Source organism: Alligator mississippiensis, chromosome 6 (assembly GCF_030867095.1).
Source record: "Alligator mississippiensis isolate rAllMis1 chromosome 6, rAllMis1, whole genome shotgun sequence".
Taxonomy (NCBI): domain Eukaryota; kingdom Metazoa; phylum Chordata; order Crocodylia; family Alligatoridae; genus Alligator; species Alligator mississippiensis.
The window spans coordinates 10,471,801-10,499,574 of NC_081829.1; the positions used below are offsets into that span (position 1 = coordinate 10,471,801).

Here is a 27,774-nt window from a genome sequence, read left to right on the forward strand (position 1 = left end):
AGATAAACACTCTTCTCCTGTTTCAGCTCTGTTCAAAACAAAGTGCCCAGGTCAGTTTGAGAGCTGGAGAGGGAATGAATGGGGATTCACTATTTGACAAGAGGAAGTGCCAAAGTTGGCAGGAAGATAAGACCCGTGTATGTTTTCAGACCTCAAGGGCTGAACTCAGAGTCCTAAAGCCACACTGAGCTGCTTAAATAAAAGTGGCCTACTTTGTCAAAGAGATTGAGCACTCACAGCTCTCATCATACTAAGGATTTGTGGAGATTCAGAAAAAATAATTAGGCCAGTCATTTGGGACGCTTACTTTCATGCACGCAGGTGAAAATTCAGATCTGTGCTTTTAATCCTCTGAGAAATGGAAGCACCCTGTACTGCTTCTCGCGTGGTGTCTTCAGAGACCTGGGCAGTTGTACTGGATGTGTAACCTTCCGTAAACATCTCTCTTTCCAGGAAGTTTCTCCCTGACTGAAAGAACGTGAGAAAGACGAAAACCAGCAAAACAACAAGGAAACTACCTGGAGCACAAAGACCTCGGATTTACAATCTTTACTCTCAGAAACTGAACCTTCATATTGCTTATTATTAGGAGTTGTGCTTTGACATTTACTTGGAATTTTCCAGAGTACAATGGATCCTTTTGAATATAGTTTTTTATATTGTGACAGACAGTATGCCATACTTCTCACTGTACTGAATGTTTTTTTTTTTTTACAGGTTTTCAATTTTGCATTCCCCCTCTCTCAGCCTCTTCCAGATCCATTTTTACAGCAGAGGTCCCAGCAAAACCCATGGGGCTCTCAAAGGATTGGCATTTAAGTCCTTTTTTTGTCCAGCCTCATCAGGTAAAATGAAGGTAGTCACACCCAGGCGAGGCGTGGAATTTTTATGTAATCAAAGATGGAAAGAAACCTGGCAATGAGTTCTTCTGCCAGAAGAGTCAGTTAAATAAGGCAGTGGCATTTCTGACTGCCTCCTACAGTTGGCCATAGGTATTTCCAGAGACTCCAACCCACAATGCCCAGGTGCACAGAACAGAGTTTCTGCCTTACTCTGAAATTTCTAGCTTTTGTGGGTTTCAGACCCTTAACGTTGTTTGAACATGGTAGGGTTTTTGTGATGTACATTACACCACACACATTTTAATAGCTGTCTAGATTAAGGAATACTGGAAGTTCCTTCGAGTGTCTCTTATACTGTGAATTTTAGAGCTTTTCAAGAGAACTGTGACAGGACACCTCCCCCTTCTGCTCCTCCGAGGACTGCATCTGCTGAATGCTACCTACCGATTTTGTTTTTGCTCTTTAGATGCCATTAAATCAATAAGCCTATAGAAGTGTGTGCTTATGGGGTGTGGGCTCTGAATGCTATGAAATAGGCTATACAGCTTTCACAGTGATAGGTTTCTGAGCATCATCCATTCCCCCCCCCCCCTTTTTGTTTGTGTGTTAAGTTTGTAAATCATGTTTTTTCCAGTACTATTTAAAGTTAAGCACATTACCCCTGTGCCTGGGCAGGGGGGTGCACACTATTTTAACTTAATTTAAAGTCCCTTAGACAGTCTTACCTTAGATGTGTAAGCTGTGTTTGGACAGGCTATCATCATGGATGTAGATTGTTCTCGTTGGTTGCTAAAGTCAAACTGTTTGCAAAGCAACTGTAGAAATGTTCAAAGCACTGACCACCCTCCCGACTCTCTAAATGATGTGTCTGTAATACTTTAGCTCCTTTACTGCCATACTGGAATGAAATACCAGGGCCAGAGTAGCCTGCACTTTTCAGTGTCTGGTTCAAGAAGACACACCTGCTTTCTGAAAGGCACTAAAGTTATAGCATGTTTCCAGGATTCAATTATTCACCAGCCTGTGGCCTACTTACCTTTTTTTAAAAATTATAATTACATACAGTGTATTATGGGGAGGCAGGTATGACTGGCATTTTCTATTCACGTGAATGGAAATTATAAATTTGTGAACTGGCCACTTTGTGGTCCTGGCTTTAAAGATAAGGGAATAATACTTTTTACCTAGGGTAGGGTGCACTTGATTTCATGGCAGTTGGGGGTGATTTTTCACTGCTACTGTATTTAATAGAAATGTCTTAATCACGCCCTGGTTTTTCCTTCCAGCAGTGTTTTTAAAGTGTTTGTTGGGTGTTTTTTTGTAAAGAATATCCCCATAGAATTGCAAGCAATATGTATTTTTTTTTTAAAGATAGGGTGTTGAGGTTGTACTTCTGTATCTGGTGTGGCACATCAGTGGTCATGAGGGCACTGCAGAGCCCGTGGCTGCTAAAGCTTCATTCCAAGATGAGGAGAAAACGGCAATAAAAGCTTTCTGCTATTTAAAGTTTGAACAATGTGTTTTAAAAAAGGATATTGAGTTGAGCTCAGGCTGAGCTATTACCACTTGGCTGGAAATAGTCTTTAAAATCACACTGTCCCCACACTCCATGCTTCTTAATTCAGGTGCAGTTTTAATTAAGCTGCCAATATTGACTGGAGACCCCTTCTCTGTTAGAAGAATTATGGAGCTGCTGAAGTCCTCCACTGCTTGATAAGCCCAGCCTTTGGCTGCCCTCACAGGGCTCAGCATCCAAGTTCCTACACAAGCCGCTCCTTTGTTTGAGCTATGCTGCCTGTCCCTTCCTGCTGGCAGGTGCTACCACATGGAACAGCTACAAGGCAAGCTGTACTTTCTTGGTCCCTCCTGAGTGTGCTTCTGAGGTGCTAGCTCTGGCTTTCTGCCCTTGCTCTGGGTGGCAGCAGTGCAGTTGATAAACAGGCTGCAACCCTCCTGTTTAACAACTGTGTTAACCTAACAGACCCCACTGAGCGTGGTTCTTGGAAGCCTGTGCCAGAACACATTTGCAGTGACATGGACACAGCGGCATATTCAGTGCTGAACATGAATTCATTCACCCAGAGGTACACAGCACATGGAGCAAAGGGCTTAAAGGTCTTTATGTGAATCCTGCTTAAGTGTAAGCCCTCTTCATAGCTCAGGCGGGTACAGCTTATTCCAGCCCCTTTTGAAGTCTGAGGGCTAGCTGGTGTTGTCACAGACCCTCTGTGTCAGTCTCACTCTGCAGCCTCCCCCTGTTTCCTGCAGGAGAGATCCTTTTAACTGCCTGTCTTCTGATCTCTACTCAGCCTGGCCAAGCTACTGCAAAACTTTACTGGCACTAGTCAGGGAGCCTTTTTACAGCTACTAACTTGGCTTTTGGAGAGTGTCTGCAGAGATGCTCCTTGCCTTTTTTGCTTGTTCCCTTTCAGCATCCCCTTCTGCTGTCACCCCCATACACAGGAGTGTGCAGCAGTCATTGAAGAGCTCCTTGTGACAGGTTCCCTCATAGGGTTTAGAGCTACCAAATGTTTATCTTCCCATAACACTTAGGCATTTGGTAGTTGAAAGGGTTTAGATACGCCACTTTCTCTAATGAAGGAAGCACTAAACGTTGTCTCCACTGCAACCTAATGCTTTTACACTAGGTGTGGTGTGAATTAACAGCATAAAAACGATCAGGGTAGGCAAAATTCTTGATCTTTCCCAGGTGGAGGAACTTGCTAGTGAGAGAATTGTTCCTTTCCAAAAGGATCAGTGAAAGTGTTTCTTGCATATAGCCTGCTTTTACTGTGGCTGTAGAGTTGCTTCTCAGAGGGGACTGAAAAAGCAGAGTAGCTTTTTTGCTGGATTCTGGGTAGCCACTAGCTGTGCTGCTCATTCATGCAGTTCCCTTTGGATGTGAGCATTTGTTTCTTCTAGTCACCCTTTCTCCAGCACACAGCTGCACAGGGGCGCAAGTCAGTCCAAAGTAAAGTGGCTTCTGAAAGTATAGGATAGCACTGACCTTCCAAGAGCCTGTTATGTAACCCAGAGAGGGATTCCTACCTAACTCCACTGAGTCTCATAGACAAGACTTTACATGTCAAATGTTCTCCTAAGCCAGAAGTTGAACCAAGACATTGATTGTTCCTTAAACTGCTCAGGCTGGAACAGTTTAGCTTTTCAGAGAAACAGGGAAGCCTAGAGCTTTCAGTAACACTCAATACTCCTCTGAGTCGCTGACTGCTAACACTGGAAATAATCTCTTCCACCTTAGCCAGAAACAGCTGCAGGGTTGCCTGTATCCTCTCCTGCTATTCATTTTCCCCCTGACATAAGTTGGTCAGCATTTACTTTAAATCTGACTTGTGGTGAATTGTGCATTTTCAGGGGACCAGAACTGCTGGTATCAATATGAGTAAACAAGGTCTATTAGTAATATGAATGTTCCCAGCTATTCCCAATTCACAAAATCAGCGTGAGACTGTCTTGAATGTATAGTGTGTATTATTTGGAAGCTATTTATATATATGAATTAACATTTTCATAGAAAAGGTGGCAAGGAGCATCATGACCTGTGTCAATAAATTAAACTGGACTAGGCAGTTTTGTTTGCCAGACCACAGTCACCCAGCAGTAGTTATATTGAGACCTGATGGACTTCTGGTTTTAATAAACTGGTTTGCTGACTTCATACAATGTACATTTACCTTAAAAGATGTTAGTGTCCCAACCTTGGGTTTGTTTTTTGGGTATTTTTTTTTTTACAAGTTTAATCTCTCTAGTTGCAAATATGAAGGAGCTTTGTAAAATTTTTAAGACAATGGTGAATTGTCTAGAATAGCTGTTTACATTTTTTTCTTTACAAAAATAGGAAATATTGCAACAGAATAAAATTGGCAAATCTTTATAGTTTGAATAGTAAATCACAGGAGCTGTTATTTTGGACTTTTATAGTAAATCAAAGAAAAAATTGCTGTAGTGTTTAGACAGACCTAAGTGTTCAATATTGCTTCTTGTATTGCATTTTTCAATAAACTTTCAAACAAACCATTGCCTCCAGCTCTGTCTTGACTCTTACCTTGTTCAGCAAGCACACTCTGCCCACCCAGGTGGTTCTGGTGTCTGAAGACTGACTTCAAGCTATCTGCAACTAGGAAGAGCCAAAGGTGGAGTTGTTGATAGCACCCACCTGGCTAAATCTCAACAGCACAATTGCTACTGTGAATGCCAGCCCTGCAGCCTTACTTGGATGCCTCAGTGACACAATATAAATCTAGGGTAAAGTTTTCAAGAGGTCTAATTGACTTAAATGCAGAGAGTCTATCCTTAGCCTAGAGGACATGGTGAACTATTTTACAGTAACGGGCATGTTGTCTTCCAGGTGCTACAGAAGCAGGCGTGAGCACTGCCTTCAAGAGCCCTGGTGCCAGTAACCTCGTTCTGCCACGTAAGAGGAGGGATGCCAGTGTCACACGAACACTCGTGTCTTGTAGTTGCACCAGAATTGCTGTGTGCTGGGGGAAGGAGCTGTGAACTGTTGGGGAGCACGGTTCAGTGGAGAAGTGCAGTGATGTTTGCCTTCAACATACAGGGAAGGATGAGAGACTGGTACATGTCTCTAAGGAGCCTGGCAGTGCAGCTTTGCCTGAAGTTATTTTGAGCAGCCACTAGAGTTCCCCACAGCCCTGCACTAACCTGCAGCCACAGCACAAGCTGTTCCCATGTTAAACCTCTACTTTTCAGCATTGGTTTTTGCTTTGGGTGTCATTAAGCTGTTGGCATGTAGAACAGAGTGAGTTTGAATAGCTGTCCCCACAGGCACAATGAGGACAATTTTCCAAAGCACCCCGGTGACCGGCTGTGAGCTTCTGAGAGGAAACCTCTACCCTGTGTCCCTAAAACATCGTGTGCTTGATAAAGCACAGGATTGAGATGTCCATGGAAGCAAGCCAAAAGTGGACACCCCCTTGTAGTTGACAGTGGAGCAAAACCAGCATTGTTGGCCCTAGAGAGCCCCTACCTGCCATGGCTGGGTGGCTCCAGCAAAACTACCTCCAGAGCAGGTGTCACCAGTCAAGAGCTTCTGGTTTTTGCTCCCATGTCAGGCAGGCATCAGTCTTCTGTAGGGGGAGGACAAAATGAGGTGATAGTGACAGCTTTATACAGGCTTGCTGATTCAGTGCCTGCTGGCTTTGTGTTCCCCTTCTCACTGGACCCCACCCCTGGCTGGAACAAGAACAGAATCCAAATCTGAAGGAAGAAGCAAGGGAGGAGCTTGGCTCTTTTGTCACAAGTAGCAGGGCAGGTGCAGCAGCACTCGCTAGCACCCGAGTACCTTCCCTGTGTCCCTTAGGCACTTGTACCTCAGTTGTTACACGGTTGAGAAGCCTGCATCGCTGCTATCACCTAGATGAGGGCTAGCCTGGATATACTTACATTTCTCAATCCATCAATTATACTTTCATTTTCCTTTTGGGCAGGGGACAACCTGAAGATGGGGGGAGAATTACCTGAGTGGTGGTGACTCTTCCCCAAAAGCTCAGCCGGGGAGGAGAACCGAGCCAGCCTTCCTGTCCTGTCCTCTAGCTACTCCCGTGTTGTTGAACATGTGTCACCAGCAGCTGTTCCCATGCCAGCCTGTACAGGAGGGGAACCTTTGTATGACCTGCTTTTAGCCTGTTCAACTGCTATTTAAAGAGAGCTACAGGTTTCAACAGTTTTCTTACCATGGGAAAGACTTGACTCCATCATAAAACTTGAAACAAACCCAACACAAACCCTTGCTCACCAGCCGGGGGGAGCAGCATTTCCACAGATGAATGAAGTTTCACTACTCCTAAAACATGTGGCTTAATTCTTCGCAGTTTCTAATCTAGGCACTGTGCAGTTACAGGTTCAATGAGGTGTCCTAACCCTTCTGTGGTATCTGGTGTTGAGTGTTAAATACCAAACCAGAATGCAGCGGATGGATGGATGAGCGCTATGAGGCTATTCCAAGAAATGGGGATGGGAAATACAGGAACTGTGATCCCCTGTAAACTCCTTATGGTCACAGCAACCCACCATTTCCCCTTTGACTTGTCAGCAGGGAGTCTGTGACATTCATTTGATCACACCACCTCCCACCCTCCTTCAGGCTATTGCTTTAACTATGTCTTTGCTGCCAGCCTAGCTTTCCACTGCAAGTTGAGCAAACCGGTTCCTCCCTCCCTCCCCCCAATACTCCACAGTCTTTGGTCTAGCAGAGTCCATGCAGCTCAGGAGACAGGAAGCCAGGAAAAGTGGAATGAGTGACACAACAATTCTGGCACAACTGCTCCATCCACACACCTAGTCACTCAGCTTTCACTCCTTGGTTTTGACCTCTGCTGTTTCTGCCGTGCAATAAGAGCTAGGTCTAAGTCTCAGCTGCTCCCCTTTTGCGCTCAGTTCTGGTGAGCGGCTTCCACTGCCGAGGCATAAGGGCTTGAGCTCCCTGCACTGGCTTCCCTGACTGCAAAAGAGAAGTTTCCTTGGGCAAGGATTCAGGGCTGCAGCCTGCTGTAAGCAGTTTGATTGCTTTCAAGGCAGGTCACTTGGTCTTCCTGACATCAAAGAGTTGGCCCTGCTGCAAACTAACAGTTGCCTTTGGGCATTTTGCTTTCAAGCGGTTCCAAGCGCTAAATCCCAACGTGCAGCAAGTGGAACTGAAAAGGACCCATACAACAGCCCCAAAAGGGGCAGGCGCTGCTTCCAGAGCTGGGGCCTTCAGAATAACATGATTTACTTAACACATGGGGGGGAGTGTGGGGGGGGGGTGGAGTGTGTTTGCAAATGCATTAGCTAAACAAAATATCACAGCCAGCAAGCATGTGAACTTGAGCATGTCAGGCCTGCTGGCTTTTTTCTTCTTTGGAGTGGGGGTAAGCCCTGGGCTGCTTCCTCTGTCTAACCTCATTATACTCGCACTGTGTCTCTGGAGCACTTGGCTCCCCTGGATGGGTTTATTTGGAAAGGACAGCATATTGCAAAATTCACGTCCACAGTCTTCCATGCTGGCTCATATGCCCGTTAGCAGACAGACAACACAGCAACTTGACAAGAAAGTTTCATTTGTGGTGAAGTAGGATCTTCAGACTTTTTTGGGGGGAGCTAAAATGGGGAGAAGCCAAAGAAATGTATTTGAAGGAAGCTTAAAAGTATTGCCTGAACTACACATGCAGCCAGTCTGCAGGTTCAGGGTCATTCACTTGCTTGAAATGTAAAAAAGAGGCGCAAGGGTCTTGGCAGGAGTGCTAACTCCTTGCTTGAACAGTTTTACCATCTGTTACAATAGACTCCACACAGCTGAACTGTGGGGGAAGGTTTGTATTAAACATCTAACCCAGGACCCGGTGGGAACATGCCTGTCCAACACCAAAACACAGGGCCTTGAAGGGACCAGATGGGAATGATAGTCATTGCTTAAGCAGGACATGCCACCATTTTTGAGCTCAGCAGGGGGGTTATTTTTTCCAAGGGCCCCTTTCACACAGTATCAAGTCGAAACCTTACGTAAGAAAATTTAAGATTAGGATGTGTGAAAAATCTCTTCTGACTGCAAACTACTTAATAAAACTACCCTGTCCAGGTTTCACTGGGCCTTAGGGGGAGAAGCGTGATGAACCTGCAGACTAGATTCATGACTCACTTAGGCAGTACTACATGAAAGCAAACCCAGTCCTTCAGCAGGATCCAAGTCCAAGGAAAGGGCCTGCTCTGATTAACCGCGTGCAAAGAGAGCCCAGCATGACACTCCCACCTCTCATTACTTTGTATTATTTCACATCAACCAGAAAGCACAGTAAGAAGATCAGGCCGACTTAAATAAGCTCCTGCTTTGAAGAGATGGATTCAGATACATCCCGCCAGCTCCCATCTGTGCTCCTTGCTTTGCAAGAGGATAAACGTCAGCTTAGATGCAGCTTCCCACGCCTCGGTGCTGGATGAAGCTGTCAGGCTCAGCTGGGGAGGATGGAGCCGCAGGAGAGCATCAGTGCTAGTACTGCTGGGTACACGTCACCTCCGCAACCAAATGGCAGAGGCACGTGAAGCTGAGTGAGGGGGTTGGGGAGGGAAAGGGGCAAGGTGGGGAGTCTGCCTTGCTAATGGCAACTCTGTTGTAAGCAAAAAGCAACAGCTGGATCTGTTGTAAGCTTTGGGCCTACGGGTCGAATCCAATGCAGTCCCTAGCCTGAAAATTGCCCTTCTTTGCATTTCTGCCCACTGCTCATCTCCCTGGGTCCTCCCACTCCTGAAGTTGGTGGCTCTCCTCTGGTCACTCCCCATATCTGTGTTCATGCTGGGGGCCCTAGCTCTATCCCTACATTTGCCAAACAAGGGATCTGGAGAACCCCTTTGGTCTCATCCATGCTCCAGTTTTCCTTTCTCTAAAGCATGTGGGCACAGATCAAGGAAGGAGGGTCACAGCTAGTATGCAAGTAGCTGGCCAAGCTCAGTTCCTCCCTGGGAGTCAGGACCCCTGTGCTCTCACCCAGCAGCAGTCACTTCCCTGAAGGATCATGATGTCCACCCAGCTGCTTGGAGGTCTCTAGGTCTGGCTAATAATCTATGCCTGCAGTGGGGACTGGCCACTGCGTGGGAGATGGGGATCAGCCGGATGGAAATCAGAGTCCAGCTCAGCTAGAAGTGGTCACACACAGCAAGTTGAACTTGGTTTTGGACAAAAATCAAGTCTGTTCCTAACTAGAGACAGAGGGACAAGTTGCAAATATGGCTAGGGAGCATCTTGTGGTCGATACCTTAAGAACATGATTCTGATATGCAAGGCAGTGGCCAAGAGGGTCACAAGGTAAGCCACAATGATCCAATGCCAAGCAGAGGGACAGGAGACAGCAACCCGAGTACTGGAAGAGAGCAGACCCCCATGCCTGGGTCAGCTGGGTAGTAGGAGTGAGGCATGTCCTGCTCCTAGCTCTGCTCTTCCCAAGTAGCTGCACCTTTCTGTTAACCCATTCTCCCACCTGCCACCAAAGTCACTTGCCTTTTCCATAAGCTCTGTAAAACCACCTCTCCCTCCCTGCAGAGAACAGCTTCCCCCTGAGCTCTGTTGCTAAGAGGATCAAGAGAGTCAGGCCATAGTCAAGGGACCTGCTGGACCAGTGGGTTGGCTGAAGACCTTTACTTAAAGTCACAGGCTAGAAGCTTGTGGCTTCCTAGTCTCGCTGCTCAACCTTTTGTATCCATGAGGCCTTCCCGCAGGGAGCCCAGCTCCCAAGGCTCAGACCAATCCAACCAAGTGCTGCACTCCTGAGGTTTCCACAGGGGCTTGCTGGGGTGAATTCGGAGCCATCTACGCCCTGCAGAGCTGGGCATGGAGCTGCCCCACAGCTGCAGGAGTCTGTTCTGCAGAGAGCAGGAGGCAAACTGAAGTCATGTCATAAAGTCAAGCAAGCACTCAGGCTGGAAACTCCCCACCCGCCCCTCAGAGCAAGTGGAAGATGGACTGTGCAAGTCCCATGCATTGCCCATTGCTGCTGAGCTTCCCCTCCACTGGCAACAGACCTGGCTCTTCAGGAACATGGAGACTGGCCTTTACACGCAGGCATGGTCTTCATGTGCCAGTGTGCTGTGCTCCACCCAGTCATGCTCATCATGAAGAGGGCAGCTACTGGTCACAGCACTATTGTGCACGGGTTAGGCTTGGTCCCAAAGCCCTCTGGCTGCATGTGAGTAAATAAGTAGATCCCAGTAGAGGGTACCCAAGAGGCAGCAGAGTTCATAGGCTTGGCAGGACCAACGCAAAGCAGGCCTACAGTGTGCTACAAATGAGCCCCATACATCTGGTAATGAGCTGTGCATGGGCATTTCTCCTTGGACTTCAAGGGCCAGCTAAGACCCTTCTACATCCAAGAGGGAGGGAGGAAAACGTATGAGCCTGGTGCACAAACAGCGTACTCCTGGGGTCAGAGAAGTACCCACCCACCCCCAGCTTTTTCTACCAAAGCATCCTGCAAGCTCCAGTGCAGCAGCAAGAGGCTGTGGCCAAGTCTAGCAGCCAGGAAGGCAGTACGTTTGTGTGTCACATGTGCTCACCGTGATACCAAGGCCCGTGTTTTGGGAACCTCACCTGCTGGTACGACTAGAGAAGCCAGCACAGACCATCCACGCCAGCCCCGACCTCAGCACTGTGCCTGCACCGTCCCTTACAATCTGGGAGCAAGATTCAAGAACTGATTTCCCTGCTAGGTAAAGGGGCTGTGTCCGACAAGCTCCTGCTTCTGGCTGAGCAGCCATTCTCGGGGGCACGCAGGTGCAGAGCCCCTGCTTTCACCAGTAACATGGATCCATCCAAAGCACCTGGACATGGGCTCTTGCCGAGCAAGTACGAAGAAACTGAACTGGACAGCCGGCTGGGCTAGGCTGGCACTGCTCCCACTGAACTATGGTCTTGTGCGAGCTGGTTCCAGTCACAACAATTCACCATTTCCCCCCCAGATGGATTATGCTAAAACCAAACACCAGGACCATTTTAACTGCAAATGAGAGAAAATGTCCACATAGGGGTTTAAACTAGTCCACTTTAAATGTGCATGGCTAATTCATCTAGATTTACTTTCTGAAGTGCTCCTGTAAAGACAACTCTTTGCTTGGCTGTCCCCCAGTAAAAGGCAGGAAGAGATTTGGAAGTGGGCAGGTTTATGTCCTCTTGGCATGGGGAGTATATCCTCAACCAACCAGGGCATGGTCTTTATCCCCCCCTTAGCCCTAGAGATGATCAAGCAGAGGATGCTGGTGCCTTAAGACAAAGGGACAAGCCAGTGTACAGAGATGAGAAGCCTTCCAAGGATCCGGATGGGAGGGGAAGTGAGATGTCATGCTGCAGAGTGGTATTTGGGAAGGCTTTACCTTAAAAGGCTGCTGCGGCCAGCTCTCCAGCACAGGGAGGGAGGTTGCTTTGTTTGACTCTCCCATGTCTCCAACACCCTCTGATAAGCTTCTAAACCCCGAGATATTTATAGGTGGCAGGTGGGGGGGATGTGGAAGAGCGGCTCTGTTAAGTTTCAATTATTTCCGCCCCCCCCCCAGCCAAAGGAGGCCTCTCCCTCTCGCCGCAAAACAGCATAGCTTTGTCTTTTGCAAAACTCCATCCAAAGCTCCCAAAGTCTCCAGCCTGCTGTTGCTCCCTTCTCTCTCCTCCAGCCCAAGCCTTTGGTCCTTCTTGCCAGAGATCAGTCCTGTCCCGATTCAAAATTCTCCCACTGTACCCGAGTGCTCCTCCAGGCAGCCTGGGATCGGCACAGCTCCTCACCCCATGCAAACAGGTGCCCTTTCCAGCACAGCGGGCAGCAGCGACTGAGGCTGCAGACCTGGCAGACAAGGCCTGGGGTACCGTCATGGCAACCCAAAGAGCAGCTGTGGCTGCCCTCAGCAACACGGTGATCTTCCTTTCCCACGCACACCAGGTAGTCACAGGCTACAAACAGAGATGGGCACAAGCTACATAGACAAGGTCCCGAGATGCAAACCCCTGCCGAGTCCAGAGCTGGTTGGGTCCATTGCAGACAGGATCACAGCCCCAGCTCCACTCTGACCAGTTCAGAGAAGCTCACACCCGGCACAGATCGCTACGAGCAGTCCCATTGCCTTGCTGCTACAGCTGTGTATCTCCTCCTCCAGCAGCTCTTCTCATGTAAAGCCTCCTGGGTGAATCAGCATGCAGGAGAGGGTCCTGAATAGAGCAGGCTTTTTGGAGGTTTGAAAAAGAGGGATAATAAAAGTTTTGAGATGCCCCATGGTGCCAGGCCAGGAGCTGGGGGCAGCCCTTAGGTTGTCTGACTGCAGAGGGCATCAGCTTCTCTGGGAGAGACCACAGATGGTGAGGAGCAGAGGCTCGGTGTGGGTCTTATTGTAACTTTTCCCATTAACGTGGGGGATACATCAATACAGACTGCAATTACACACATGATCTAAACATTTCCTGTAGTACAGAAATGCTTGGATCAACAGCCCTGGAGTCCAGTGGCCTCTTTGGATAGCATTTGTAAAAGCAGTTAAGTGAAAGGGTCCTACATCCATCTGACTGTTGGTGTGGACACAAATTATTCTGGGCTAACATCATATCTCGGATTTTTACCATGGCATGAACTTACACCACGGTCCAGAGCAGATGCACGACCTGCTCTCCAGAGGTAGCTATCTACAGCAGAAGCTGATACACAGCACCCTGGCATGGGGCAGCGGGGGAGCTGGTAACAGGCTGCTGTTTGACATCACTTAGGATTGCAGAAATGCCCACACCCTGGGGTATCATTACATGAGATAAGAGCATCCTTGCTCTCTCTACTTTTGAGACAATGGTGCCCTTATTCCACGGGGCAGGGTGCAGTTCAGCCCATGCCATGGCAGGCATCTGCCCACAGCGAAGCTGGAGAGGGTGCAGGCGAGGGAGGCGTCCATGTCCTGTCTGAGTTGGCTGCCAATGCGCTGCCCAAGCAGCTTCTCAAAAGGTACACCACTGCAAAACAAGCTCCTGCCCACAAGGAATGGTTTAGTCATCCCCTAACCCTCACCCTTCACCTGCTAACACATCAATGAATGCAGAGGGCTGCCTTCCCAGCTCTGGACACAGAGTCACATTCCTGCCCAAGAGCGATTGTGCCCACTGTTGCTCCATGCAGCATCCCCTGCTGCCATCCTGCCCAGCGGCTCCTCACATCCAATTTCCTGTGTGCAGAACCCATTCACTCTGGCAGTCCTCCCTCTCCCTCCCCGCGTGACTGACACCCCAACACAAACAGGCGACAGCAAGCGCGTATGACACTATTTAAAAAATAAAGCTATAGAACCACAAATGTCAGGGAGCTCCAGCAAGGGATCTGAGCGCTTGCAGGTACTTCTGACTCAGTTTGTAAGAGGTCTGGTGTCACTTGAGTTGTGTGCCTCAGTTTCCCCACCTGAGGGTCACTATACTAATCCCCCACCCTTGCAAGTGGAGAGCAGGGAGGAGCTCCCTCAGTCCTTAGGCAGCCTGAGATTGGCATGGCCTTCGCCCCATGCCCTTTCCAGCAGTGCAGCACTGAGGGCAGCAGCAACTGAGGCTGCAGACCTGGCAGCAGCTTGCAGGGGTTGCCCAGCTATGGACAAAAACTGTAAATATACACAGTAAAGAGAAAGGGTTCTTCCAACATAGCAAAAATAAAACAAAAAAACTCAGGGGAGAGTGCATGGCACGGTGGGACACAGTTCTCTGGGAGGTCCAAGAGTTGGCCAGGTCAAGGAGGTGACTCCTCGCAGCCCCCAGGGCCAAGGCCCAACATGCCTGCGCCACTTGGTTGGAGACCGAATCCAAAGTCAACTGTTCTATCTCCACTTTACGTCTGAAGGATGAATTGCAACCACTCCTTTACAGCCCAGTGACTTCCAGCAGCAATTCCCTTGCATAGCGAGCCCACACCCGTGTGCAGAGCACCCCGGGCTGATCTCTTCCCAGGCTGGTCATTCAAGGCAAGGAGTGATGCTAAAACACAAGGGAGGAGCCTCCAGTGCAGCAACGCAGGAGGGGAAGTTCCAGTCCAGCAAACAGTCGCACAGCAGGATATTTTTAGTTTGTTCCCTCTCCTCAGGAGCTCCAGTGGCCGGCTTGCTTTTGGCAGCTCAGTTTGTTTAACCGGGGTCAGAGTTGGCCTAGGCCCCCGGGGGATTCTGTGAAAGAGCCCAGCTAAGGGCTCAGGCCTACGCAAGTCAGGGTTAGGGCCAAGGCCAGTGCACGCGCGGTATCCAGAGGTAGCTCACTTTCCCTTGGCAAAAATGCACTGCTGCTCCCAGATACGGGGGTGTTTATAGATTCGTAGATGCAGGGTCGGAAGGGACCTCAACAGATCATCAAGTCCAACCCCCTGCCTGGGCAGGAAAGAGCGCCCGTGTTGCCTATCCAGCCTTCTCTCGAATACCCCCAAGGTAGGAGAGAGCTGGAGACTGCACCGTTGCTCTCAGAACTGGAAGTTCAACACTGACTTGAGCTCTCGGTCATTGCGGTGTAATGTAACCAGAGCAGACCAGGGAATAGGCAAGAAGCAGGGGTCTTCTGGTGATATCTTTTCTTGAACCAGCTGTATGCCTGGAGAAAGTGCAAGACGAGCTTTCCTCAGACCCGTGGAAGGGCACATTGTGCCCCAAAGCTTGTCTAACATCTCTCCCAACCATACAATCGATCCAATGAAAGTTAATCACCAAAAGAGCCTTGCATCTTGAGCTATCAGGGCAGTCACCCGTCAGGAATCGGGACAGTCCTCCATTCAAATCTACACAGGAGGGGGAGGCCTGACAAACAGAGCAGCGCCTCCTCCTCCAGCATTCGCAGCACTTGAAATCAAACCCTGCAGGTGTGAGCAAGCTGGGTAAATCCTCCTGCAGTCAGTGCTGAATCCGAGCAGGTGCATGTTCATCTTCAGTGACCACTGGCTAGCAGAGGACTGAACAAGAGCTGGGATGAACTGGGAGGATTTATCATGCATTGCACTGACACCAGCACTGGCACACCAGGGATGCACATACTCTCCTGACAACATAACCCCCTTCACCACAGTCTGTGTCCTACTCTGGCGGCTAACTCACGCCGATGTAGACTCTCCCCGCCAAGCAAGTTAGCAGCTGTTGCCGATGCTAAGGGTTCACATGCTTTTAGCAGGGAAAGTCCCCATTATGTCCACTGCAGCAAGTCATTAGAACAGCAATTGCCTTGGAGAAAGGCTAAAATACAATACTGGAGGCAGACCGGGAGTTTTTCTGAAACCAGTTCACAGGTCTAAGGAGCTTTCCCTGCGAGGAAATGCAATGCGCAGCATGAGCAGGGAGGATGCCGAGCTGTGAAACGGTTGTGGTTCTTTCCATGTCCTGGCAGCCCTTTAATCCCCGGTGGGCCCAGGCAGCACAGTGCAAAGCAAAGGTCCCTTTCCCCAGACCATGCCCCTTCACATGTTGAAAACACTGGGAAGATCCATCTCCACCCTGGCTGATGTATGCATGGGACAGTGCAGGAATCGGTTTCTCCCTTGGGTCTGGTGAACTTTGCCCAAGGGGAACTTGCGGCATCTGAGGATTTAAACAGCCCATATCATGCTGCACAAAGCAATATGCCAGAGCTAATTTCAGCCCTAACTCCCTCCCCCCTCAGCACCTGGATGCAACAGTGGCATAAAGGAAAAGGGTTGCAACTCTTCACTAGACCAGCAGCACACAGAAAGCCTGCTACACCCTCTCATAAAGCAGAGTGCTAATTGGCTTTGAAAGCCTACTTACCAAGGAAACATTAATACCCAACACATAAGTCACATCCATCAAGATCCTTGGTGCTTGCCACACACAGGCTCTTAAGACCATTAAGTGGAGAAGAAAAGGAAGTGCTTGTTCCATCCGAAATGGAGAAAAGTGAGGTGTAGAAGAGCCCAGGACTTGGGAACCAGGGTCTGTGCCTGGCCTTGTCTCTCCCTAGGCTGTGACCAACTCCCTCTCTTTGCTCTTCCTCCAGAAAAGGGAACGGTGGCAGACCTGGCTCAGGCCTGGGAGACGCACAGCTGGACAGTGGGGATTTGTCTCTGGGCTCCTCATCTTCTTCAGCCCAACAGGTGCCACACCGCGAGGAGCTGTACGGCCTAGCGCGTGAATATGGAACAGCCCAGGGGCCGCGTGGCAGGACAGCGAGCTCGGAGGATGGGCAGCGGGCTTTCCCAGGACGCCTGCAAGAGTCGCCAGTTCTCTACCTTGTCCTCACAAAACTCCATCAGGCTTCATTCATCCCAGGACTCAGCACAGACCTGGGGCAAGCCCGGCCCCTGGGTTTTGTCAAACCCTTCAGAAGCTCGGTTCGGCTGGCAGCACGAGCCTCAGCTCTTCCCCCCAGCACTGCCCATCTCACAATCTCCATCCTGCAGGTGAAGAGCCTTCCCCGGTGTAGCATCTTTTGCCTGAACAGCTTCTCCCCCTGCACCCCTCATGTCCCCCCAGAGACCTTCACAACTCTCCTAGTGTTCAACAAGAAAACAAGCATGTGGCGATAGATGTTGCAGTGGGACGGGCCATAGGTACCAGCACCGTCACACGAAGACCGCCCTCTGACTGAGCACACAGCATGGTGTAAGAGCACCTCAGTCCTTGAGGGGGAGCATGACCTTGGAGGTGTTGGGTAGACATGGACCCATCAGCTCCAGCAGTGCCTTCCAATGCTGGCTTCAGCCTCTTCCACCAAGACAGCCTGTCCTTGCAGCAGGGAGAGGCCCATGGCAGGGGACTAGCACAGGGAGCTGTGGACATCTAAGCATTTCCCCAAACCCTTGCCTGTCCCCAAATCAGGTTGAGTTGCAACCATCATTCACACTACATCACAGTGCTGGACCACCTGCACCAGACTAGCTTCAGGGTATGCAGATGTCCGCGCCTCTAGGACGACACCAGGAACTTCTCCACAGTCCCACCAGGTCTTGGGAGCATATGGTGTAGGGCACTTCTTTTCTTTATCTTTCTTCCTTTCCTTGCACAGAGCCCCAAGCTGCACACAACTGCTAGAATGAAGCCCAGGGACTAACAGAGCAGCTGGGAGAAGTGGGGATGCTGGGAAGGGACACCTCCCTCAGAAATGGCCTCTCAAGAGGGAGGTTCAGAGCAGCTCTGCCGGCAACTGTGGGCAAGCCAAATCCCCCCTTGGGGATGACAGCACTGACCTGCTTTGCTGAGGGCAGCTATGCACCGAGAGGCCCCATCAGCTCTCATCCAGCACAAAGGAGCGTGGGCGATGGATCAAGAAGCATCATCACTCGAAGTAGGTAGGATGTGGTTCTCTCAGCTCAAGTCAAACAATTTTCTCCATCCTAGCCCGAGATGGAAGAAAGCCTCCTGAAGCTCCTCCAGCCCTGCAATAGCCAATAGCCCTCAGAGGAGATCTGGGAGACTCCCAGACTGTGCTCCCATGCCCCAAGCAACCACCAGGCTGTTGGCTATTCTGCAGGAGGTGTTGAGTCTCTCCTATGCGTGTCTCGGGTTTAGACTGGAGTTTCTAGTCAAATCCTTTTCTAACAAGAGTTTCCCCAAGGCTGGTGCAACCCTGTGAGGAGCTGCAGGATGGACTCTTTAAAACAATTTGCTGAAAATGCCCCGACCAGCTCTAATCACCTCCGCTTTCTGCCCATCTCCTGGAGTGCTTTGGAAACCCTGGCTAGGGCTCCCTTAAAACTGAGGGGTTGTTAGCAAGGGCTGCTGGAGCTGTTGAGCTTCTCCTCTCTCTCAGGATCTAGAATTAGTGGCAGCTCGGCCTCTTCCTTCCAGAGAAAATAGTCTCTCTGCCCAGCTACAGGGGAGAGCTGGACTGGTGCCCGCCTGCAAATACGGAGCTGGGAGCCCAGGCCAGCTGGCAAGGGGAGAAGAGGATAGAGGAAGCCCAAGATTTATTTACCTAGTGTATCTAAAGCACATCAGCAGCAAGCCAATTAGAGGGAGGATACTGGGCACAGCACGACTCCAGGCCCAGGTCCCAGACAGGGCTGATGAAGGCAACTCTGAAAGAGGCAAGGGTCTTCCTACCGGCAGGGGGGCTGCTCGAGCATCCGGAGGCCCCAAGGACACACGCTGCTGACAGCTGCAGACTTGTTCCATGGGGATCTAGAGCGAGCAACTCCAGTGACGTGCTCTCTGGATGTACAAGGTCCTAAGGATACCATGGGATCAAGCTCAGAGTGGAGGGGGAGCAGGGAGGAAGAAAGGGAGTTCTTCCTCTCCCTAAACCCATCTAGATACATAGCCAGAGAGGGGGGACTGCATTACTAACATCAGCCCAGGGCAAAACTGTGGCAGCATCTCACCTAACATCCAGCACTGCTCAGGCAGGGGTGGTTGCTCAGGGAGGACAAAAAGCTGCTGGCTGCAAGTAAACGTGGACACAGATGTGTGAAGGGGCCTCTGCCCTGCATGTCCAGCTCCAGGACTGCAAAGAGGAACCTAAACCCAGTGTGGGCTGCAGAGAGGAACCTAAACCTCCCTCATCTCTAACCACAGCCCGAGAGCTGGGTCAGCAAGCCTCCCGCCCAGCCAAGTGACAATACCAGGTCCCCATTGAATGGCAGGGTCACGTGCCAGCTCCACAGGAGGACTGAACCAAGCCCCAATGAGAACTGATGTCTCGTCTCAGCCGCAGCGTCAGAGTTTCCAGTGTCCCAGTTAGAGCAAGCCCTAGGGCAACTGCAGCCTCTCACGGAGCGGCAAAGTTACAGGAGCAGAAACTCCACGAAAAAGAGAGCGTCCCGAGGGGCTGGCTTCCAGGGGTCAGCAAATGGTTGCGCGGCTCCGTGTCTGTCCCCTCCTTGACACCTCACCCGCAGCCTTGGGGTCAGCGCCGTGCACACTGCCAGGCAGTCACGCCGCCCTCCCCGGCACGTTCTGGGAATCGGAGCAAGGTGAACTCAACCCAAACAGACTTGAACCCTGCCCGCTGGCTCCTTCTCTACAACAAGAAATAGAGGTGCAAGGAACAGAGGTCACAGAGTAGCTCTGACGCTGTATTCCCTGGAAATGAGTAGTTGTGCAGCCGTGTCAGATGACTCAGCCCAAACCAAGCTGTAGTGGGAGGGGGCACAACATCCCTAAACACCATAGCATGGGAACCTCTGACAAGCATGCAGACCAACTGGAAAGGGGCTCACAGAAGTTTTTGCCAAATGACCCTGTTCTTGGTCTCGATCCTGATCTAAAGCTTCACCAACTAGTTCTGCAAAGATTCTGGCACAAACAAGCTTAAGTGCAATCATGAGTCCTGGCAGCCTTCAGACAGGGCTGTTTGCTGGCCCTGGCCGGGAACCCAACAGAATCATGTCGTTGTCATGCTAGTTTGTTGAAACCAAAACTTTTTCCAGTTTTGATTGGCAACGGGGGGGTTGGGCTGGGCTTCCTCTGACTTTAACCTGAGAAACTTTCACAAAGTCAGAGAGGCCTGGTTGGATTCTTAGGATATTCAGCTGGAGTATAGGGGACATGGGTTCAACCCCAACTTCTGCCCAGTTCAGACCAAGGACTTCACCCTGGTCCCAACCTGTTGGCAGTTCTGGTGTCCGTCTGCCTCTCCAGATTTTGAGAGGTGCCAGTTTTGTCCTGGTTCAGGACAGAAGCATTTTTGAAAGCTCAAAGTTGTGTCATGGGAAAGCCATTTCTCATCTGGCTTTACTGTTCAGAGCATTTCAAGTTCAGAGTGTGCTAATTGGTACAGGATAGGTTTACAAATAATATAATTATCTTAATGTACAACATTTACAGACCTCTCTAGGAGGAACAAATACCAGGACATTTCACCTACAGTAGCCAACTGCATAAGACTAGAAGGCTGCAGCGATATCCCAACTGATACTGTTTTAAAAGAGCCCTATGTCAAAAGAAATGAGCAAAACCAACAGTGATGTGCAGGGAGCAAAGCCTCATATGGCTCCATCTACAAATACTGTTGTAGGATCTCTCCTGGTTTCATCATTAGAGTCATAAATGTCAGCTCTCTGGCGGCTCGAAATATCTTAAGGAAGGCTAAATAAATTTAAGGAGCTACCAACATTTAAGTGGTCCTAACCATAACAGACAACATGCTGGGCCTGTTGCAGTGGGCCTTGGAGGTATGTGTGCTATTGCAACAGGAATTTGAATTGCTGAACAATGTGCACAGAGATTATTCCAAGCATCTGAAATCTGTAGGCTAAGATCATCAAAAATGGGGCTAGGAGGTTTGGGAGCCCAACTGGAGAACCTCAGAAGGGCCCAATTACCAGATGGCAGCTGCTCATCTCTTGCTGAAGTGTTAGGCCTCAAGTTGGGCACCCGGAGTCACTAGTCCCTTCTGGACGTTTTAGCCTCAAAGGTCAGGAGCATCTGGATTTCTTCTCACCCAACACACACATGACAAAATTCCCATCAAGAAGCCAAGGATCCTAAGAAACCCTGGGGCCTCCACAAGTCTGCAACTGCAGTCAGTTCTGCAGAGGTGGTCCTGGGAGTGGGAGATGTTAGATCAGCAGGGTTCATACCCAGAGCCTGAACACAACCCCCCCAAACGCACAGGCTCCTCTCAGGGGAGATTACAAGACCTCACAGTTCAAAGTAACTTGCTCTTCCAGTCATCAGATCAGCTGCCAGGAGACAAGGCCATATGCTGGTTTGTGCAAGCACTAGCCTAGTCACCTCGGGGTATAGCAACCCTTCACAATTTCCCTGCAATTTATTTTGGCCATGTTGAAGAAGGATCCTCTCCAATACATACAGAGACCCTACACCCCTCTTGCAGAGTGGCCGGTAAGAGATGTAGTAAAGATGTTTCCAGTTCATTTACACCATGTGGAAAGGGTCCCCTCCTCCAAACACACACCTGCCTCTATTGAAGTTAGTGGGATTGCAAAAAACAGAACAACCCCCCACCAAGTCTCTGGAATTACATGATATCAGGAACTGCCCTCACTTTAAATAAAAGCTTCCAGCTCTCCCAGGTGGAAAGAAAACCTGGCAAACACAAACCCTAACAATGCCTCTGCTTGGAGTCAAGTAAAAGCCCAGCAACCACCAGTTTTATGACATCCTGGGGCCTGGCTCAGGAGTTTTGAAGCCCTGGAGTGGACAGTGTTGCTTCCCAGCAACATCTCTGACAAGCCACAGGTGAGTCACATCTCTTCATCATCAGCTTCAGCTCCTGGACTGCCTCCCAGCCAAAAATCCTCATCAACATTTCAGCAAGGTTTGCTTCAAAGGCAGCCCCTGCATCCTCTCCCTGGCCAGCACAGCAGTCCGCCGTTCCCCCACTGCTCAGGGGAGTCTTCTCACACCAAACAGGGCCCCATAAGGACTGTTGCAGCGGGCAGACTAAGGAGTTGTCATCAAGGCAGCTGCCAGTGCTCAGCCACTGTCCAACCACTTGGACGGTGCTTCAAGTACGACCCCTCCCAAACAGCCCTGCCCAAGGACCTCAGTCCTGGCCTACCCTCAGCCATGGGCCTCCAGATACTTTTGTGTAAAGGACAAATAAACATTCCCCAGGACTAAGGAAGAACAAACTTATTTTTTAAGAGATGAATTTCTACTGAATTGACCACAGGCAACTGTTATCAGCATTATGCTTCAAGTGCTGCATGTGAATCTCCCTTATTACTAGCAGTCCTTCAGCCAATGATGCATCATGCCAAGACATCCGTCCCACCAAGTAGTGTCTCAATATCACATTTACCTGCTGATGGGGCACAGGGTGGGGGAACCACAACCCTTATATATGATCAGTCAAGAGGATATTTGCCACTGAAGGTAAGGACAGGCAGAGAAAGCTTTCTGTGCCAGGGTGCAAGTGGCAAGGTGTTGCAGCAGCTGACTCTACAGAGGTGAACCTGAAAAAGCAAAAGGACTCCCTTGTCACCAAGTGGGCTCCTAAAGGCCTCCACTCAAGGGGACCAGGATGGAGGAGGGTGAGCCCCCTGGGTTACCGGAGAAGCCAGAGAGTGACAAGGTGCCAGAAGCCCAGTTCTTAGAGCAGCTATTGATGCGGCAGCACCATGCAGCTGGACGGAGGACTCAAGCAAAGGCAGCTGTGTTGCGTGTTCCAGAAAAAAGAACCAAAAAGCAGCCAGGCACAGAGCAGGAGAGTCCTCCACTCCCCAGCAGACACAGGCGAGGCAAGTGAACTGTGGCAGCTTGTCTGTTCAAATCCGAGGACTCAAAGCAAGAGGCTGGGGAAAGGCAGAAAGGGAAGGCAGGCAGCAGAGATGGGTCAAAAGAAGTCAGGACTGAAAGCATCTTGGAATGAGTTTGTCAGAGCTCCAGGTCTGACGATGCCCAAAATTTCCATGAAGGTCTTCACAAGCAGCCAGCAAAATACGCCCTGGCAGCATCACATACGTTCGCAGGTGGCAGGGCTGGAGTGGGAGGTTACGGATGATGCGGCGTTACTCTCCAGGCCCCAGCCCTGCACTCTTTCCTCCAGCAAAGCTGTTCAGGAAACCAATAGAGTTCAGCCCTCCTCAGTCAGGGAAAACTCAGTCTCCAAACGTGATCCGCCTTTACATTGACAGTGCGACCAATTGCTCCGGCCCACGCTTTGGAAGCTACTCTTGGACGCGAGTGGAACCACTTCAGAGGCCAGAAAGTAATAAAGCAGGAATGCAGGAAACCAAGGGCCATCCGCAGACTCCAGGAGCTGGCGGCTGCTTTTGGCGATGCTATGTGGTTCCTTTAAAGTGCGTTCAGAAATATGAGGTCTTACGTTAAATTATCTCCGAGAACAACAAGCATTCAATTTTAGACTTTCCCTCTGTTCCAGCAAGATCCTGCCCCAAAGCAAGATCAAGCCGTAAGCTCTGCTCTGCTCCTTCTCAGACAGCCTTTTAGTCCATTACTAGCACACACATACTTTCCCTTGGACAATGCCTGGTCCTCCTTGGCACCGTTTTCCAGGGTCATGGGGCTATGCTATAGCAGAGCAGAAAGTAGAGTCCAGAGATCCCAGCTCCCCGTCATCCTCTGGTCTGGCTACCAAGCCACACGGTTCAAGGGTGAAAGGCAGAATTGACCACGTCCATGCTGGACGCCCCAAACACTTGCTTCCAGGCATTTCCAGATCTTTAGGAAACCTTTTTCAGTACCGAGCGAGTTAAAATTCCCCAGCCACTCTCCCCTGCACCAGACACTGCGGAGGGGTACCCCCTTCCACATAGTTCAGCATCAGTTTGTTTGCATCTGTCACAGCCACAGCAACCCATTCATTGGGAACAGCTGTTTGTTCCTGCTGAAGCCGGTGACCCTTTTCCAGCGTGGAGCGAGTGCTCACGGCTGTAATAGGAGCTTCTCCCTTGGGACCCCCACTCTGCGCTCAGATCATTCCTTGTGATAGTTCCCATCCAAGCTATGGAAAGGGGCCATTCCCACAGGCCGGCACACCAGGAACCTCACACAACAGCTTCCCCAAGCTGTTCCCAGTGGAACGAGAGCAGCTTTTACAAGAGAGTTATTGCTATAAAAGGAGAGCATGTCTGTGCTCCTTAGGCCCTTGATTAATTATCAGGACAGTCTCTGGAGGGCATCCTCCCCACCCTGGGGTGCACACTTCATGACCCCTCCCTCAAAAGGTACATGAACTTGTGTAGTGCTTGCCTCAACAGCCCTCTGGTCTTCCCTCCATGGGAGATACCACCAGGCAGCAATAATGCTTATTTTGTCCATGCTGCTCCTTGCCAGCATGCCTGAAGTATCCAATACCGCTTGGTGAGAGAGTCTCCATAGCTTTGTCAGTCCTTGAGCTCTGGGCCAAGTCTGCCCATGATGCCCCATGCACGGTAGAAGTGAGACAACCCAAAGTAGGTCCCCACTGCATGAGCAGGCTTCATCCCAATGGAATAAGCCCAGACTGCTCCACGTGTACATCAACCCTAAACATGAAGCAAGTAAAAGCATCCTGGGCATGCCCCAAGCTGCCACTCTTGAGCACACAGAAATGACAGGTCTCAGCACGGTGCTGGGGGCATCCTCATGGCCTCCCAGCCAAGGTTGACAGCAGTAGAATGGGAGCAGGAGGACAGGGCTTGATACCACAACTGGGGTCTCTGCTGCCACTGCACTGACACCCAGTGCCATTTCAGAGAGACCCCCCACACTAAACCGAGAGGCAGAGGAACCACTGCTGACAGTTGCCCCCTAATTCCCATTCCAGGAAAGCAGCCGATGGCAAAAGATGCCATGGAAATGCTACTCCCATCAGCATCACTTTCAGGTCATCAAGCCCTCCTGGCCACTCGCAGCAACCCATCAACCTTTGCGGTCACCTCACTAGATTAGAGAAGAAGGGAATTCAGGCAGAGCTCTCTGTCCGTGGCAGCTTCCTCTTCTTTCTCTAGCCTTAGCTTTTGCCAAGCTGGCTACTCCGCTCTAACAGGAGCATGAGACACATCCAAGAGCAATGTCACATCAGGAGTGGGAGCGCTCCAACTAGGGGCTGCCAGCCAGTCCAAGGGACAGATCCCAGGACGCGGCACAAGCAAAGGAGGGAAGAATCCTCTCCAGTCTCTGGTTGTGTGAAGCCTTCAGCTCCCCACACCACCAGCCCTGGAGCAATCTAGCATCCAAATGAGTTGATCCTCTGCAGGCTGCCCCCCACAGAAGACCTCTTGGGCCCACACACGTGCCTACCCCACAAACAAGAACTTCCTAAGCTTGCTAGGGATGTCTGCGAGCCAAAATCCCAGGAACTTGAGGGTCATCTCCAGCCATTAATCCTTCCTGTAGCACCACAGATATACAGGGGAAATGAGCACTGGACTTAAAGTGAGCCCCCAGTAGCATTTGTGCTGGAAAGAAGTTGCCTCCAGTAGGGAGATGTTCCACAGAGCTGCCCCCGAGACAACGCAGTCTCCACAGCCCTGGGTGTGCAGCTCCAGGGCATCGAATGCCCAGCGCCCGAGCAGAGCAGCAAGGCTGCCTTCTGCATTAGGGCGACTGGCACGGCTAATAAAACAAAAGGAGGCACCAGAAGCATTTGCTGAAAGGGGAACAAGCATGTCTAGGAAGCATGTCTGTACACTTCATCCTGTTCGTCTCAGTCCGGGGAACTGGTCTGAGTCATTCTGAAACATTCAGTCCTGCTCATCTCGGGCAGGCACGAGGCAAGAGTGAGAGTCCAGAAAAGGGTTGCTGGTGCTCTGAGCTCTGAACACTTAAGCAAAATCCACAGGGAATACAATGAATTTATGAGAACCAAAAGGTGGTAGGGAGGGGGAAGAGACACACATCACACATGGATCATGAACCCCATGCCAGCTTGAAACGAAGGACTTTCACTGACCTCTGGCATCAGGGGCTTAGGATAGATGAAGGATCAATAGGGGACAAATATTAAAGAGAAACCAGAAGTAGCTACACAACTGTGAGTTGCACTTTCCCCCCTGCACCCTACTATTCTTTTTAAGCAGAAGATGCAGGGACAAAATACGTTTCCTAGCAGAGGGGACACTGGCTACTACCTCTCCTAATTATAGTTGTTCCAATAAAAAGATATCACAAAAAATAAGTCCTTGCCTCTCATATTTCCTAGCCCATCACAGCTACAACACCACTCCAAGCCCACTACACCACAAGCAGATACACACCCCGCTCTCCCCTGGAAAGCTAAGCATAGCCTTGTTGCTCAACGTTAATTGAAAGCAAGGAGCTATCATTTTACACATACAGCAGCCGAACAGGCCCTAACACATCACACTAATAGCACAGTGCCTATTCCAAGAGACTTTTAGCAGAAAGCACTCTGTTTAAATAATGCACCAACTCTGAGCTCTCTGGCTGCATTACAAGTGCATCATCATTAATACAGTGCCTGCCTTGGCACAAGTTTGAAGCACGTAATAATGCATCTTACCTGCCAACCATCCAGACTCAAAGCTGTATCTTCAGACAGCTCTCTCCAGCCAACTCAAAGGAAAAGCACTAATGATCTTGCAAGCTCCAAGGCTAGAAAGCTTGGGCAGCTAATGCTTCAGATGAAACGGAGGAGCTAATGACTTAGCACCACCTGTGCAGGCTCCTTTGCTGACACCCCTCAGCTGCAGCCAACCCCCAGGTGACTCTCAGGGCCATGGGCATCACCTGCTCTGCAGTGCGGTGCTCTCCATGGCTGACTGGATGGTAACAGTTAATGCTGTGAGGTGGCTGCAAGTGTCCTGGGATTTTAATTAGCATTAGGATGTCTGGCTAGGCAAGGTTTTTTGTTGTTAAATGTACATGAATAAGGGCAGGGCCTTGTGCTCCTGACTTATTTGTGTGGGTGCTTTTGAAGGGCCCTTCCTATGTCAATAAAATTGCTCTACCCTTTTAGAAATTCACTCTGTGCAGGGGACAGCATTCATCCTTGAGTCCCCTCTTCCCCAGGGCACTGCAGCTGCCAGCTTGCTAGCTCAGGGACATTTAGCCAGGACTGTCTCTGAGCCTAGCTGCGAGGGCTGAGCGCTGTGTTCCTGCTGCTCTGGAGGCACAGGGAGCCGCTCTCCTCCTCCAGCTCTAGGCTAGAGTGAAGTACCGAGCTCTTTTCTGTTACGGATCCTTCCTCAAGGCTCCCAGGGGCCTTTCCTGTACTGATCCCTTGCAGGCAGCTCTCCCCACAGCCCCCTTATCTCAACCGCAGTCTTTCTCATCTTATTTAGATCATGAGGTTTTTCAAGCGGGGACTGAATCATCCTCCGTAAAGTGCCTTGTACATTTATGGAGCTATTTTGAAGGCTTCGGTTATCAGGACCTTCTAATGAGAAGGATGGAAGCAGGCTCTGGGGTTAAGGCAGTGGACTGAGAATCAAGCGTTTGGTTCCCAGCTCTGCCACAGACTTCCTATATGACCATGGGCACATCACTTGAGGCCAGACTTATTTCAAAGTACTTCCAGTGGGAGTTAGGAGCCTAGATACTTTAACAGATATGTGTTTTTTTCCCCAAAGGTAAACTGGGGGATAATCTTCACCTTTCCTTTCCCTGTGTCTCTGTCACTCTTTGGAGTAAGGGCTAATGCAATGGGTCTTGCTAATGCAATGAGTCCTGTTCTCGTCTGGGGCTTGTGTGTGGCCCAGTACTCAGCTGAGCAAACCCTGACGATAAAGCCGCTGGGTGCAGAATCCGTGTGCGCTCCCCAGCCAGGCCGGGCGAGCACCTCTTGCCACGGCAGCATTGCTTGGGTTGCTGTTATCCCAGCCTCCCTGCTTGGCACTGCAGCCTGGTTAAAAAGGTAGTGGAAAGGCTGCTAGTAAAATACCCCCTCTGCAATCCTGACAGCAGCTGCCGCCTCCCACAGAAACTGTCAAGATGGAGCTGAGGCTTCCTGGAGCTGAGCACCCAGTTCTACTAGGGTCATCTCCTGGGACAGGCAGGTCTCAGTCCTGTGCTAGTTCCCAGCTGGCTGCAAGGAAAGCTTTGCTCTTCCTCCCAGGATATTCAC

General features: G+C 50.2%; 1 protein-coding gene across 27 annotated transcripts in view; it reads left to right on the plus strand.

The window, feature by feature from the left end:
* The window catches only part of EPB41 (erythrocyte membrane protein band 4.1), a 154,409-nt gene extending 149,535 nt beyond the window's left edge, over window positions 1-4,874 (plus strand). For all 27 annotated transcript variants that reach the window (XM_019488587.2, XM_019488540.2, XM_019488534.2 and 24 more), the window contains one exon: window positions 454-4,874. The gene's annotated coding sequence lies outside the window, so the exon portion shown is untranslated. The remainder of the gene's footprint in view (window positions 1-453) is intronic.
* The last annotated feature ends 22,900 nt before the right edge of the window (window positions 4,875-27,774 follow it).